Below are 14,753 nucleotides of genomic sequence, written 5' to 3'. Positions count from 1 at the left end.
AATAATATACAGCAATGAACAGCAACAAGAAAAGTAAATCAGTAGTAAAACTGACTTAACAGGGTAATACAAAGTGAAATTCTGTAACACTATGCCTGGCAAACAGCAGCAGCAAATGCAATAATTTATATCTAAATATGACAAAGCTCAAGCAGAAAAAATATTACAGTAAAGACAACAATTCAGAAAAGGGAAATGTCTATTCACATCTTAATGTCTATGTTATTAAAGTGGTCCACCACAAAACTTATCCTATGAAATAAATTACCAAGTACTTGAAAAGAACATTACGTATGCAGTTCCTGTAAAGGGAAATGTCTTTTTGTGCTCCCTCATTTTTTTCGAAGTATATCACAAAATTATTATATACTGGATCTGTAGACAGAATATTTTTATATTAGTACATATATAAAATTTTATTTTAACCATTGCTGCAGTGCCGCTAGAAACTAGATATTAAACAAAATAGACAAAGCAAGGCGTGGAATGTCATTCACTAGCCATATGGCGTTTCATAATGCAGTAAACGATCTTTCAACTAGCAAGACAATAGACGTGAAATGTTTTTCATGAGTTCATTTCAGTAAATGTCATAAATTAAGAGCTCCACAATGTAATCATATGTTTTCAAGTTTGGGCGTGTCGTATTTGCGATGCTTTCTACAAAGGAAATGAGCTTATTAACGAAATCGTCTGGAATGCAAAGTACCCATAGCTTGTCATCAACAGTGCAGCGTTTGAACAGTATGTTGTTTCTAACCAGATTATAATGCCGAATCTGTGTGTGTGTCTTTTCATGCCATTTACTTTTGATGTCTTTCCAAATCGGATCTTTATCTTGTTCATGAGCAATGTCCTTTAAAGATGTGGTGATGAAGATTTCAAAGGCGACTTTCTGAATGTAAAGAATACTGAAATTTTTCTCGAGGTTGCTTTCTGTGTTACTTTTCTCAATCCCAGCCGCTGCGCGTGACACTGCGTCCGCAACAATGTTCTCCTTGCCGGGAATGTAAACTATTGTGAAGTGGAATTCTTTCAGAAACAATGCCCAACGTTTTAACCTGTCATGATTTAATTTTGAAGACGTAAGAAATTGTAATTCACGATGATCACTGTATACTTTTACGTGCTTACCATAAAGAAAGAAAAAGATTTTGTTAAATGCCCAAACGATAGCTAAAGCTTCTAATTCAGTAACGGAATAAATTTTTTTAAGATTTTGTTAACACTCATCTAGCAAAAGCAATGGTTTTCTGAACGGTAGTGTCATTTTGTATGGCTTCTTGAAATAAATGGGCACCAAGACCGACTTTAGAAGAATCCGTGCTAAGGCAGATACCTTGTGACAGACCTGCATGAGCTAGTATTGGCGTTAAGTAGCGATTCTTTCAAAGAATTGAATTCCAACTGTGTTTGTTCGTCCCAGTTCCAAATAGTATTTTTTCCAGTGAGAGAACAAAGTTTTGGTGAAACTAGAATTTGCATATTCAGAAAACGACGGTAAAAATTTACGAGACCTAGAAAACGGCGAACGTGGTTTTTTGTGGATGGAACTGGAATGGCTCTGATTACTTCTAACTTTTCAGGATCCGGCTGAATGCCTTCAGAAGAAATAATATATCCCAAAAACTTCACCTTTGTCCTACCTAATTCAGACTTTTTCAAGTTAACTGTAATTCCAGATTCTGCAAAAATATGTAACACGCTGTTGAGGATGCGATTATGTTGTTCCCATGAGGCTTCTGCTATCAGAATATCGTCCACATATAAGGTGATGTGACGTTTTAAGAACTCAGGTAATATGGAATTTAGCCCGCGAATGAATGCTGCCGAAGAAATGTTCAAACCAAAAGGAAGTTTCCGAAACTGATAACAAACGCCGAAACAAAGGAAAGCTGTGTATTTTCTACATTCTGGATGAAGTTCGATCTGATAAATGCTGGATCTGAGATCAATGGAAGACAACACTTCTACACCATTAAAATTTTGAAGTAGTTCTTCCAACGTTTGCGGCCTGTCTGTTTCAGGAATAATGATAGTATTCATTTGTCTCGAATCTAAGACAAGCCTGATCGATCCATTTTTCTTCTCATCAACATGTAATGGATTGTTGTATGAGCTTACTGCAGGCTCAATAATGCCCTCGTCAAGCACAGATTGTATTTCTGTTCTAACACGGTCCCTATAATGTGCTAGAATTACGTATGGTCTAAGACAAAATTTAGTATGCTCACGAACACGAAATTGGTATTGAAATCCCTTGATTGTTCCTGTTTTGTGCGTAAAAACTATGGAATGTGCTTGTAAAATCTCAAAAAGGTCCTTCCTATCCGTCTCATTACAATTCTCAATTGTTTGAATTTTATTCTGAATTAACTCATTAGTTTCAAATATGCCGTCGATATCATACCTGTGAGTACTTGCAGAGTGATTGTTAGTGTCTAGTTCCGTAGAAAATTCCGAACTGTTTTCTAACAGAAGGTAAAGCCGATTAATTACCTCGTCATGGTTTGAGAGCCAATCTTCAAATTTCAAAGCTATTGACTTACCTTCTTTCTCTAAACTTATTTCAGCATCGTGAAAGTTTAAGATTGCTTTGTATTCATTCAAAAAGTCTACTCCCAGTATAATTTCCGTTAACAGTAATGGAACAATAAGAAATTTCATAGAGAAGCTGTGGCTTTGACAAAAGAATTCTAAGTTGGTTTGTTGACGTACATCTACACTTTTTCCAATGACTGCACCTTGTAATTTAATCTTGCGTAACGGAAGCGTCCCCCCCCCCCATGAACCATGGACCTTGCCGTTGGTGGGGAGGCTTGCGTGCCTCAGCGATACAGATGGCCGTACCGTAGGTGCAACCACAACGGAGGGGTATCTGTTGAGAGGCCAGACAAACGTGTGGTTCCTGAAGAGGGGCAGCAGCCTTTTCAGTAGTTGCAGGGGCAACAGTCTGGATGATTGACTGATCTGGCCTTGCAACATTAACCAAAACGGCCTTGCTGTGCTGGTACTGCGAACGGCTGAAAGCAAGGGGAAACTACAGCCGTAATTTTTCCCGAGGACATGCAGCTTTACTGTATGATTAAATGATGATGGCATCCTCTTGGGTAAAATATTCCGGAGGTAAAATAGTCCCCCATTCGGATCTCCAGGCGGGGACTACTCAGGAGGATGTCGTTATCAGGAGAAAGAAAACTGGCGTTCTACGGATCGGAGCGTGGAATGTCAGATCCCTTAATCGGGCAGGTAGGTTAGAAAATTTAAAAAGGGAAATGGATAGGTTAAAGTTAGATATAGTGGGAATTAGTGAAGTTCGGTGGCAGGAGGAACAAGACTTCTGGTCAGGTGACTACAGGGTTATAAACACAAAATCAAATAGGGGTAATGCAGGAGTAGGTTTAATAATGAATAGGAAAATAGGAATGCGGGTAAGCTACTACAAACAGCATAGTGAACGCATTATTGTGGCCAAGATAGATACGAAGCCCACACCTACTACAGTAGTACAAGTTTATATGCCAACTAGCTCTGCAGATGATGAAGAAATTGAAGAAATGTACGATGAAATAAAAGAAATTATTCAGATAGTGAAGGGAGACGAAAATTTAATAGTAATGGGTGACTGGAATTCGAGTGTAGGAAAAGGGAGAGAAGGAAACATAGTAGGTGAATATGGATTGGGGCTAAGAAATGAAAGAGGAAGCCGCCTAGTAGAATTTTGCACAGAGCACAACTTAATCATAGCTAACACTTGGTTTAAGAATCATGAAAGAAGGTTGTATACGTGGAAGAACCCTGGAGATACTAAAAGGTATCAGATAGATTATATAATGGTAAGACAGAGATTTAGGAACCAGGTTTTAAGTTGTAAGACATTTCCAGGGGCAGATGTGGACTCTGACCACAATCTATTGGTTATGACCTGTAGATTAAAACTGAAGAAACTGCAAAAATGTGAGAAATTAAGGAGATGGGACCTGGATAAACTGAAAGAACCAGAGGTTGTACAGAGTTTCAGAGAGAGCATAAGGGAACAATTGACAGGAATAGGGGAAAGAAATACAGTAGAAGAAGAATGGGTAGCTCTGAGGGATGTAGTAGTGAAGGCAGCAGAGGATAAAGTAGGTACAAAGACGAGGGCTGCTAGAAATCCTTGGGTAACAGAAGAAATATTGAATTTAATTGATGAAAGGAGAAAATATAAAAATGCAATAAATGAAGCAGGCAAAAAGGAATACAGACGTCTCAAAAATGAGATCGACAGGAAGTGCAAAATGGCTAAACAGGGATGGCTAGAGGACAAATGTAAGGATGTAGAAGCTTATCTCACTAGGGGTAAGATAGGTACGGCCTACAAGAAAATTAAAGAGACCTTTGGAGAGAAGAGAACCACGTGTATGAATATCAAGAGCTCAGATGGCAGCCCAGTTCTAAGCAAAGAAGGGAAGGCAGAAAGGTGGAAGGAGTATATAGAAGGTTTATACAAGGGCGATGTACTTGAGGACAATATTATGGAAATAGAAGAGGATGTAGATGAAGACGAAATGGGAGATACGATACTGCGTGAAGAGTTTGACAGAGCACTGAAAGACCTGAGTCGAAACAAGGCCCCCGGAGTAGACAACATTCCATTAGAACTACTGACGGCCTTGGGAGAGCCAGTCATGACAAAACTCTACCAGCTGGTGAGCAAGATGTATGAGACAGGCGAAATACCCTCAGACTTCAAGAAGAATATAATAATTCCAATCCCAAAGAAAGCAGGTGCTGACAGATGTGAAAATTACCGAACCATCAGTTTAATAAGCCACGGCTGCAAAATACTAACGCGAATTCTTTACAGACGAATGGAAAAACTGGTAGATGCAGACCTCGGGGAGGATCAGTTTGGATTCCGTCGAAATGTTGGAACACGTGAGGCAATACTGACCTTACGACTTATCATAGAAGAAAGATTAAGAAAAGGCAAACCTACGTTTCTAGCATTTGTAGACTTAGAGAAAGCTTTTGACAATGTTGACTGGAATACTCTTTTTCAAATTCTAAAGGTGACAGGGGTAAAATACAGGGAGCGAAAGGCTATTTATAATTTGTACAGAAACCAGATGGCAGTAATAAGAGTCGAGGGGCATGAAAGGGAAGCAGTGGTTGGGAAAGGAGTGAGACAGGGTTGTAGCCTCTCCCCGATGTTATTCAATCTGTATATTGAGCAAGCAGTACAGGAAACAAAAGAAAAGTTTGGAGTAGGTATTAAAATTCATGGAGACGAAGTAAAAACTTTGAGGTTCGCCGATGACATTGTAATTCTGTCAGAGACGGCAAAGGACTTGGAAGAGCAGTTGAACGGAATGGACAGTGTCTTGAAAGGAGGATATAAGATGAACACTAACAAAAGCAAAACGAGGATAATGGAATGTAGTCAAATTAAATCGGGTGATGCTGAGGGAATTAGATTAGGAAATGAGACAAAGTAGTAAAGGAGTTTTGCTATTTAGGAAGTAAAATAACTGATGATGGTCGAAGTAGAGAGGATATAAAATGTAGACTGGCAATGGCAAGGAAAGCGTTTCTGAAGAAGAGAAATTTGTTAACATCGAATATAGATATATCTATCAGGAAGTCGTTTCTGAAAGTATTTGTTTGGAGTGTAGCCATGTATGGAAGTGAAACATGGACGATTACTTGTTTGGACAAGAAGAGAATAGAAGCTTTCGAAATGTGGTGCTACAGAAGAATACTGAAGATAAGGTGGATAGATCACGTAATTAATGAGGAGGTATTGAATAGGATTGGGGAGAAGAGAAGTTTGTGGCACAACTTGACTAGAAGAAGGGATCGGTTGGTAGGACATGTTTTGAGGCATCAAGGGATCACAAATTTAGCATTGGAGGGCAGCGTGGAGGGTAAAAATCGTAGAGGGAGACCGAGAGATGAGTACACTAAGCAGATTCAGAAGGATGTAGGTTGCAGTAGGTACTGGGAGATGAAGCAGCTTGCACAGAATAGAGTAGCATGGAGAGCTGCATCAAACCAGTCTCAGGACTGAAAACAACAACAACAACGGAAGCGTGGGGCAATCGTTCGATTTGTTGCATTTGGTAAAAGCTGTTTCACTAATTACTGAAATGGTACTGCCTCAGTCAAGTACTGCCGTAAATTTTACGGCATTTACAGTTATGTGAATCACAGGATATGCAATGTTGTTATGTTTTACGTCGTGTTCCTGGAGTAAGATGTCCCTAATGTCTTCCATTTTTACGTAATTACTAGCTACGGTAGCTGCGTCGTCAGTTTCATGCATACGTTTTGTGGCTGGCAGTGGTATGAGTCATTGCCTATTGCGTCTTTGTTGGCGCGCGTTGTTATTGGGATTTGGAGACCTAACTTTACAAATTCACCTTGTCGAGAGGGCCCTGCTCTGTTTGAATCCCGCCAGTTCTGCTGCCATTCAGGTCTGTCGTTACGATCATATCGTCTGTCGTCATGTCGGTAGATTCCATACTTCCTTTCTAGTCGGTCACGTGGTGGAGAATCGTAACTGCCCGCTGGACCGTTGTGTCTTAAGTTATTCTGTCTCCCTTGATAATAATTATTTTGGTTTCCATATTGTCTGTTTCTCTGATTGTCTCTGTGAGAGTCATTACTGCGGAGAGGTGATCTTTCCCTGTAATTATTACTACTCTGCCAACGGTTGTCATACGGTTGGTGTCTGTTTTGGTCACGATTTACGTTGTACGAATAGCCTTGTCGTGTATTACTTCTGTCATCGCGGAATTGTGACAGGTGTGACCTGTAATTGTTGTGCTCCTGTTCTCGCGTTCCGCGATTGTCAGTGTCAATTTCCAGTTCTTGTAACAGTCCCTGAAAAGCTTCAGTATCGTCTTTGCATCGTCCTGCTAAAATAATCTGTCGTAAAAGTTCAGGTAATTTTCTTACGTAACATGTCTTCGAAATATTTGACAAGACTGGAAAATTCAGATTGTTCAAAATGTTTCATCATTATGATGCTATGTTTTACTCGGTCTTGTGTAGCTTGATACCAATATGCTGAGAGGAAGGTATGATAAAATTCTCCTTCACTGTGACAATCGTGAATGACCGATCGCATTCATACAGCTGGTTCATTCTCCAAGTAGCCACACATAAATTCTAATCTGTGCTCTAATGACCAGTTGGGAGGAAAACAATGAGAGAATTGATGGAGCCAGGCTTGTGGATAAATGTCGTGTCTAGAATTCTTAAATGTTTTGAATTTACATGCAGTAATGAACAGCTTATAGTCAAAATCATCGTGTCGGCGGGTAGCATATCGGTCATTGTTACGTCGTGTCGGCGGTTCCATCTCAAAATTCGGTGTACCTTGCCAATTCCTTTCATAATTTCCGAAATGGCCTGTGTTATTAGTTTGTGGCTTTACCGTATTTCTAAGTCCCTCTTCCCGTGTTGGAGCGCGAGTGTCGTCTGAAATACGTAATTCTTGTATTACCTGTGTCAGCTGAACTTGTACTTCCCGGATTACTCTTTGGTGTTGCGTATTAATTTGATTCTGATTTTGTTTGAATTTCCTAATTTGTTCGCACTCTTCTGTGTCATTCACATCATCATCTACCTCTGCAGATAAGTTAATGAACTGATCCAAAAGTTCGGCTACTTTCTCCGATAGTGTACTTATTTCTTCAGTATTGTTTTTCTGAACCAAATTTCAGAGTGTCCATTTGTGTTGAAATCGTATCTACTGTGTCCTTTAAGGTTTGCTGAGTTTTTGCAAGTTGCGTAACCGAATCGGTAGATGCAACTGAGTCAATTTTAGCTTGAAAGGTCTCATGATTTTAATGAACAATAGTTTGCAGTTCTTTTATGGCTGATTCGTGATTCCGTAATGTATTTTCATGCCACGAAAAAATAGGTTGGAAATGCTCACAAATTGGTGTTTTTACGTCATTACAGACTTTTTGACATTTCGATTCCATTTTATGCAACTCAGTAGTTAAATCTTCACGTGTTTGTTCAAGCGTATTTTCCACTGAGTCTACTTTTGAAGCTTTTGTTCCACTGTGTCTAACTTTTGAAGATTTCGTTCCATTGTGTCTAACTGTTGCTGTATTTCTCTGGTGTTGTTCCATTGTGTCTAGCTTTTGAAGCTTTTGCTGTGTTTTTCTCTGATTTTGTTTCATTTGTTGCATTAATTGCAATAATAATGTATTAGTGTCTGGAATCTGTTCCTCAGTGCTTTTCGGCAGTGCATTTGCACCGGCAACATTCACATTTTGACAAGCAGAAAATGTGTCTTGACTTATTTGAGAAAACAGTGAGGACGCAAAACCTGAATGTACAGTATCTGCAAGATTGTGTCCTGTCATTTCGGATTCCTGACGCGGGCTGTTGCCGACCGACAGATCGATAATGCTTCCCTGTTCACTAATTGTTTCACTGCCTAAACCATTACTTGCAGCCCGCTCCATTTCCCTATGCACTATTACCAAATTACTACTTTGAACATTAGTTAATTCATTACATGGTGGCGCTAACACACCGCTTTCGTCTTCACTGTCATTTCTCAGTTTACTTTGGAGCCTAGTATTACGTTTTTAACACGCCATTATTGTCACAATATTTCACACGACAACACAGAAAAACACAATTTGAAGAGCAAAAATAGGACAACACATTAACATAGCAAATAATATCTACACTCCTGGAAATTGAAATAAGAACACCGTGAATTCATTGTCCCAGGAAGGGGAAACTTTATTGACACATTCCTGGGGTCAGATACATCACATGATCACACTGACAGAACCACAGGCACATAGACACAGGCAACAGAGCATGCACAATGTTGGCACTAGTACAGTGTATATCCATCTTTCGCAGCAATGCAGGCTGCTATTCTCCCATGGAGACGATCGTAGAGATGCTGGATGTAGTCCTGTGGAACGGATTGCCATGTCATTTCCACCTGGCGCCTCAGTTGACCAGCGTTCGTGCTGGACGTGCAGACCGCGTGAGACGATGCTTCATCCAGTCCCAAACATGCTCAATGGGGGACAGATCCGGAGATCTTGCTGGCCAGGGTAGTTGACTTACACCTTCTAGAGCACGTTGGGTGGCACGGGATACATGCGGTCGTGCATTGTCCTGTTGTAACAGCAAGATCCCTTGCCGGTCTAGGAATGGTAGAACGATGGGTTCGATGACGGTTTGGATGTACCGTGCACTATTCAGTGCCCCTCGACGATCACCAGAGGTGTACGGCCAGTGTAGGAGATCGCTCCCCACACCATGATGCCGGGTGTTGGCCCTGTGTGCCTCGGTCGTATGCAGTCCTGATTGTGGCGCTCACCTGCACGGCGCCAAACACGCATACCACCATCATTGGCACCAAGGCAGAAGCGACTGTCATCGCTGAAGACGACACGTCTCCATTCGTCCCTCCATTCACGCCTGTCGCGACACCACTGGAGGCGGGCTGCACGATGTTAGGGCGTGAGCGGAAGACAGCCTAACGGTGTGCGGGACCGTAGCCCAGCTTCATGGAGACGGTTGCGAATGGTCCTCTCCGATATCCCAGGAGCAACAGTGTCCCTAATTTGCTGGGAAGTGGCGGTGCGGTCCCCTACGGCACTGCGTAGGATCCTACGGTCTTGGCGTGCATCCGTGCGTCGCTGCGGTCCGGTCCCAGGTCGACGGGCACGTGCACCTTCCGCCGACCACTGGCGACAACATCGATGTACTGTGGAGACCGCACGCCCCACGTGTTGAGCAATTCGGCGGTACGTCCACCCGGCCTCCCGCATTCCCACTATACGCCCTCGCTCAAAGTCCGTCAACTGCACATACGGTTCAGGTCCACGCTGTCGCGGCATGCTACCAGTGTTAAAGACTGCGATGGAGCTCCGTATGCCACGGCAAACTGGCTGACACTGACGGCGGCGGTGCACAAATGCTGCGCAGCTAGCGCCATTCGACGGCTAACACCGCGGTTCCTGGTGTGTCCGCTGTGCCGTGCGTGTGATCATTGCTTGTACAGCCCTCTCGCAGCGTCCGGAGCAAGTATGGTGGGTCTGACACACCGGTGTCAATGTGTTCTTTTTTTCATTTCCAGGAGTGTATATATAGCAGTTCATGACATCCAGTCTTACAAATTTCAAAACTCCGCCATCTCCCTCCCCACGTCCACCACTGCTTGCGTCTCACCTCCAACTGCACAACGCTATTCGCTGTTCACATCCAGCTTCCCGACACTACAATGGCGAGTATTACAACAATGCCAACCAGCCACTGACTGCACACAGCACAGCCAGTGATTTTTCATTCAGAGCGCCATGTGGCGTTACCAATAGAAAACCTAAACAGCCTACTTACATCATAGAGCAGAATGAGGCGCTCCGCAGATCTCCCAGACTTCGAACGTTGTGGTTGGGTGTCACTTGTGTGATACGTCTGTAAGCGAGATTTCCACATTCCTAAACATCCCTAAGTCCACTGTTTCTTATGTTATAGTGAAGTGGAAACCTGAAGGCGCACGTACAGCACTAAAACGTACAGGCCGACCTCGTCTGTTGACTGACAGGGACCGCCGACAGTAGAAGAGGGTCGTAATGTGTAATACTCAGACATATGTCCAGATCATCACACAGGAATTCCAAATTGCATCAGGATCCACTGCAAGTACTACGACGTAGGCGAGAGTTGAGATAACCTGGATTTCATGGTCGAGCCGCTGCTCATAAGCCACACATCACGTCCGTAAATGTCAAACAACGCCTCGCTTGGTCTAAGGAACGTAAACATTGGACTTCTGAACAGTGAAAAAGTGTTGTGTGGAGTGACGAATCACGGTACAGAATGTGGAGATCCGATGGCAAGGTGATGGTATGGCGAATGACCGGTAAACATCATGTGCCAGCGTGTGTAGTCGCAACAGTAAAATTCGGATGTGATGGTGTTACGGTGTTGTCGTGTTTTTTTTTTATTAAGGGGCTTGCAGCCCTTGTTTTTTTGCGTGGCACTATCACAGCACAGGACGACATTGATATTTTAAGCACCTTCTTGAGTCCCACTGTTGAAGAGCAATTCGGGGATGGCGATTGCATCTTTCAACACGATCGAGCACCTGCTCATAGACCACGGCCTGTGGCGGAGTGATTAACGACAACAGCATCCCTGTAATTGACTGCACAGACTCCTGATCTGAATCCTATATAACACCTTTGGGATGTCTTAGGACGCCTACTTTGTGCCAGCATTGACTGACCGACATCCTCAGTGCAGCAATTCGTAAATAATGGGCTGCCATTCCCCAAGAAACCTTCCAGCACCTGATTGAACGTATGCCTGCGACGGTGGAAGCTGTCATTAAGCTAAGGGTGGCCCAGCACCATATTGAGTTCCAGCATTACCGATGGAAGGCATCACGTACTTGTAAGTCATTTCCAGCAATGTGTCCGGATATTTTTGATCACCGTAGGTGTGCCGGAAGCTGTTCTGGAGCGAGCTGCAGATTTCTCTCAAAATAAATCCACTTTGCCCGTCAGTGATAAAATGCCGTATTGCCATTTTGTCAGTTTTTTGTAATGCCTTTCACGTTATAGACAACGCGTGACGTGACTGAAAAGCAAACGCCGAATTCAAACAGTCCGCTTTCGTTGTTCGTCTCATGCTCGTGAATTGCCCGTGACCTGGACGTTGCAGCCGCATCATCATTTACTTCTAAGCCTATACTGAGTCTCTAAATCACTGTGTGTCCTCCGTATAGCACACACACACACACACACACACACACACACACACACAGGCGCTCGCGCGTATTAATTCATGGGATACATAACCTACCGAAGAATTCTGTGAAGAAGCAGTTATGAACTGAAGAAAATTTCAAGTAATGTTCAAGCTTGGTGTTCTCGTATTTATCGGCACCTGTGAGGCAGCAGGAATATTTTAAAATAGCTGTGCGTGGGAAAGTTCAAGCACAAGTTATTAACGAACACTGAACACACGCGAGACAGATACTATTATGTGCTCGCTAAGTTAGAGATCCTCCATATCACTGAATAAAGTGCTTGAAAATTTTCTCTAGAGTACCAGCAGTAAGAAAGTTTTCCTGTATACCGTTGTTATAGTTCAGGTTGTAATCAGCAACTCTGAACGAAGACTTCACTCTTATAGTGAAAAAATGAAGATTAAGGATGGAAACAGAAGTAATCATTATAATTAATAATCTGACACTGTCATTCTACATCAGACTTCATTAGGCGGTTCAATCACTTCGCAATGTGTCCTCTTTGAACAATATGCAACATAGGATGGCTGCAGGTTCTTCCATTTCTGCCTATTATCAGTTTCCTGCCGCCAGTTCACTCCAGCTGGTTTCCTTAATTCTGTGTTCCATCTGTCCTGTGGTCTTACCCTTGCTCTTTTTCGGAAAATTGTGCTCCAATCTATTATTTGTTTTGACCATTTGCCATCCTTTCTTCAAGCGGTACGACTAGCCCTCTGCCATTTAAAGATGTTCACTCTTTCCATTAAGTCACTGGCCTTTGTTGACAGACTGATATGAACAACTTTCCTTCTGTTCTTTTTGTGTAGCCCATCACTGACTTTCTATTCCTCTTTGAGTTTTCTTAACAATGAATTTATTTACTGTCAAAAAATGTTCAAATGTGTGTGAAATCTGATGGGACTTAACTGCTAAGCTCATCAGTCCCTAAGCTTACACACTACTTAACCTAAATTATCCTAAGGACAAACACACACACAAACACACACACACACACACACACACACACACACACATACACACATGCCCGAGGGAAGACTCGAATCTCCACCTGGACCAGCCGCTATTTATTGTCCTTGTCTCATAGCGACAAGGTATTATTGGCAGTGTACATTGGTCAAAAACTGTTTTCTTCAGCTCACCCGACATCTTAGACCTCAGAACTGAATGGAGTCTTCCATAAACTTAACAGCCTAATTTAATATGACGAAATATTTTTGACCTTAGGTCTTCTTTAATATTTACAAGTTGACCCTGATAGACATACCTATTCTGTGACACTCTGCATATGCGTAATTTAAGAGATATATTGCCTTCGAGTGTCTATTTATTCTTCATTATGCTGGTTTTCACATAGTTCATTTTTAGAACTATGATAACACAAGATCATGATGACTGAATAGACATCTGAGGGAAATACACCTGTTGGAAGTACGCATCTGAACACGGGTGCAGAATATGTAGTAGATGGAGTTTATTAAATCCGAAGCAGTATGCTACTATCGAATCTTTCTTACACGGAAAAATATATTTTTAAGCAACCGTTTTCGTTGCTACTATTTGGAAAAAAAGCCGCGAACTGGACAATTATCATGTGCGGGAAATTTTTTAAAGGATCACCTTAACTGATAATTTTTTCAACACTACCTTGATAATTTATTAGTTACATCCTAAGTTCAAATGATTCAAATGGCTCTGAGCACTATGGGACTCAACATCTGTGGTCATAAGTCCCCTAGAACTTAGAACTACTTAAACCTAACTAACCTAAGGACATCACTCACATCCATGCCAGACGCAGGATTCGAACCTGCAACGGCAGCGGTCCCGCGGTTCCGGACTGAGCGCCTAGAACCGCTAGACCAGCGCGGTCGGCATATCCTAAGTGATCGCACGAGCCTCTCTGGAGCGCTGTAAATGATACGCAGGGTGCTGTGGCAGAATAAATGCAGATACTTTTAGTGGTGGCTGGGCTCTGTGTGCTGAACAACATTACATCAATAGTAACTTCATTTGCAGACATATAGTCATAGCTATTGGGAGTAATTTGTTTTTCGATTGGTTAGTACCTACACGTACATGAGCAAGAGCCAGCCATTAATGCTTATTTTCGTCTGAGCGGCAGTATGGACACGTGCACACAAAACGGTTAATCTATACCGACAGGTGTAATCCTCTTAGTGGTTAAGTTACGACGGTGCAGAAAACACCAGTTAGTAAGTTATGTGACGTGTTTGCGGGAAAACGGTTAGACGCATAGATGAAAGAGCTGACACACTGACGAGGGAATGCGTTAAGATACTATGATGACAATATCTGTACTTGTATCCTTAATTCCTTGTATAACTGATTTGTTGATGATTTTAGAATAATAATTATGATGGAAATTTGCTGGCGTCGCACAAAGGGCGCTAAAATAGTGAGTTCACTTGGGAGCGTGTATCTGAGCTAATTTACGCACAGAAACACACACTATAGACAGTCAGGTTCGTACACACAAAAATCTGTAACACATTATATTGTATTATTAGTTGGTAGTTGTTCGAGCCGTGAAGTTATCTACCTCCTCTTCTTCTTTGAAGACCATGTTACGGCGTCTAGCTTCCTTTGTTTAAATTTCTGACTTCTGTGATGTATTAAAGGCACCGATGACGCAGACAGGTAGAGTAGGTGAAATAGGAATCTAGTGAGTGACACTGACCTCGTACCATAAGAATGAATACATGTCAATATATGTCACATTGTTAGTGCACTAAACAGAAGTCCACGTCCTCTCTCTATCGTAGACGGGAAAAGGTAGAGAGCACAGAATCGATGAATTATCTCCTTCACCTTTTCTCACTAGCTTTATAGGCTTGATTGCTGTGGGTACACTGTGTTTTAATCTTTGCTGTAAACTACTTAGGCGAACGAATGGATAAAAGTGGACAGAAAATATAAAACATATGCTCGTGTAAGTAAACCAGCATAA

Source organism: Schistocerca gregaria, chromosome 4, assembly GCF_023897955.1.
Source record: "Schistocerca gregaria isolate iqSchGreg1 chromosome 4, iqSchGreg1.2, whole genome shotgun sequence".
Lineage (NCBI taxonomy): Eukaryota > Metazoa > Arthropoda > Insecta > Orthoptera > Acrididae > Schistocerca > Schistocerca gregaria.
Note: the sequence above shows the minus strand (reverse complement) of the source record.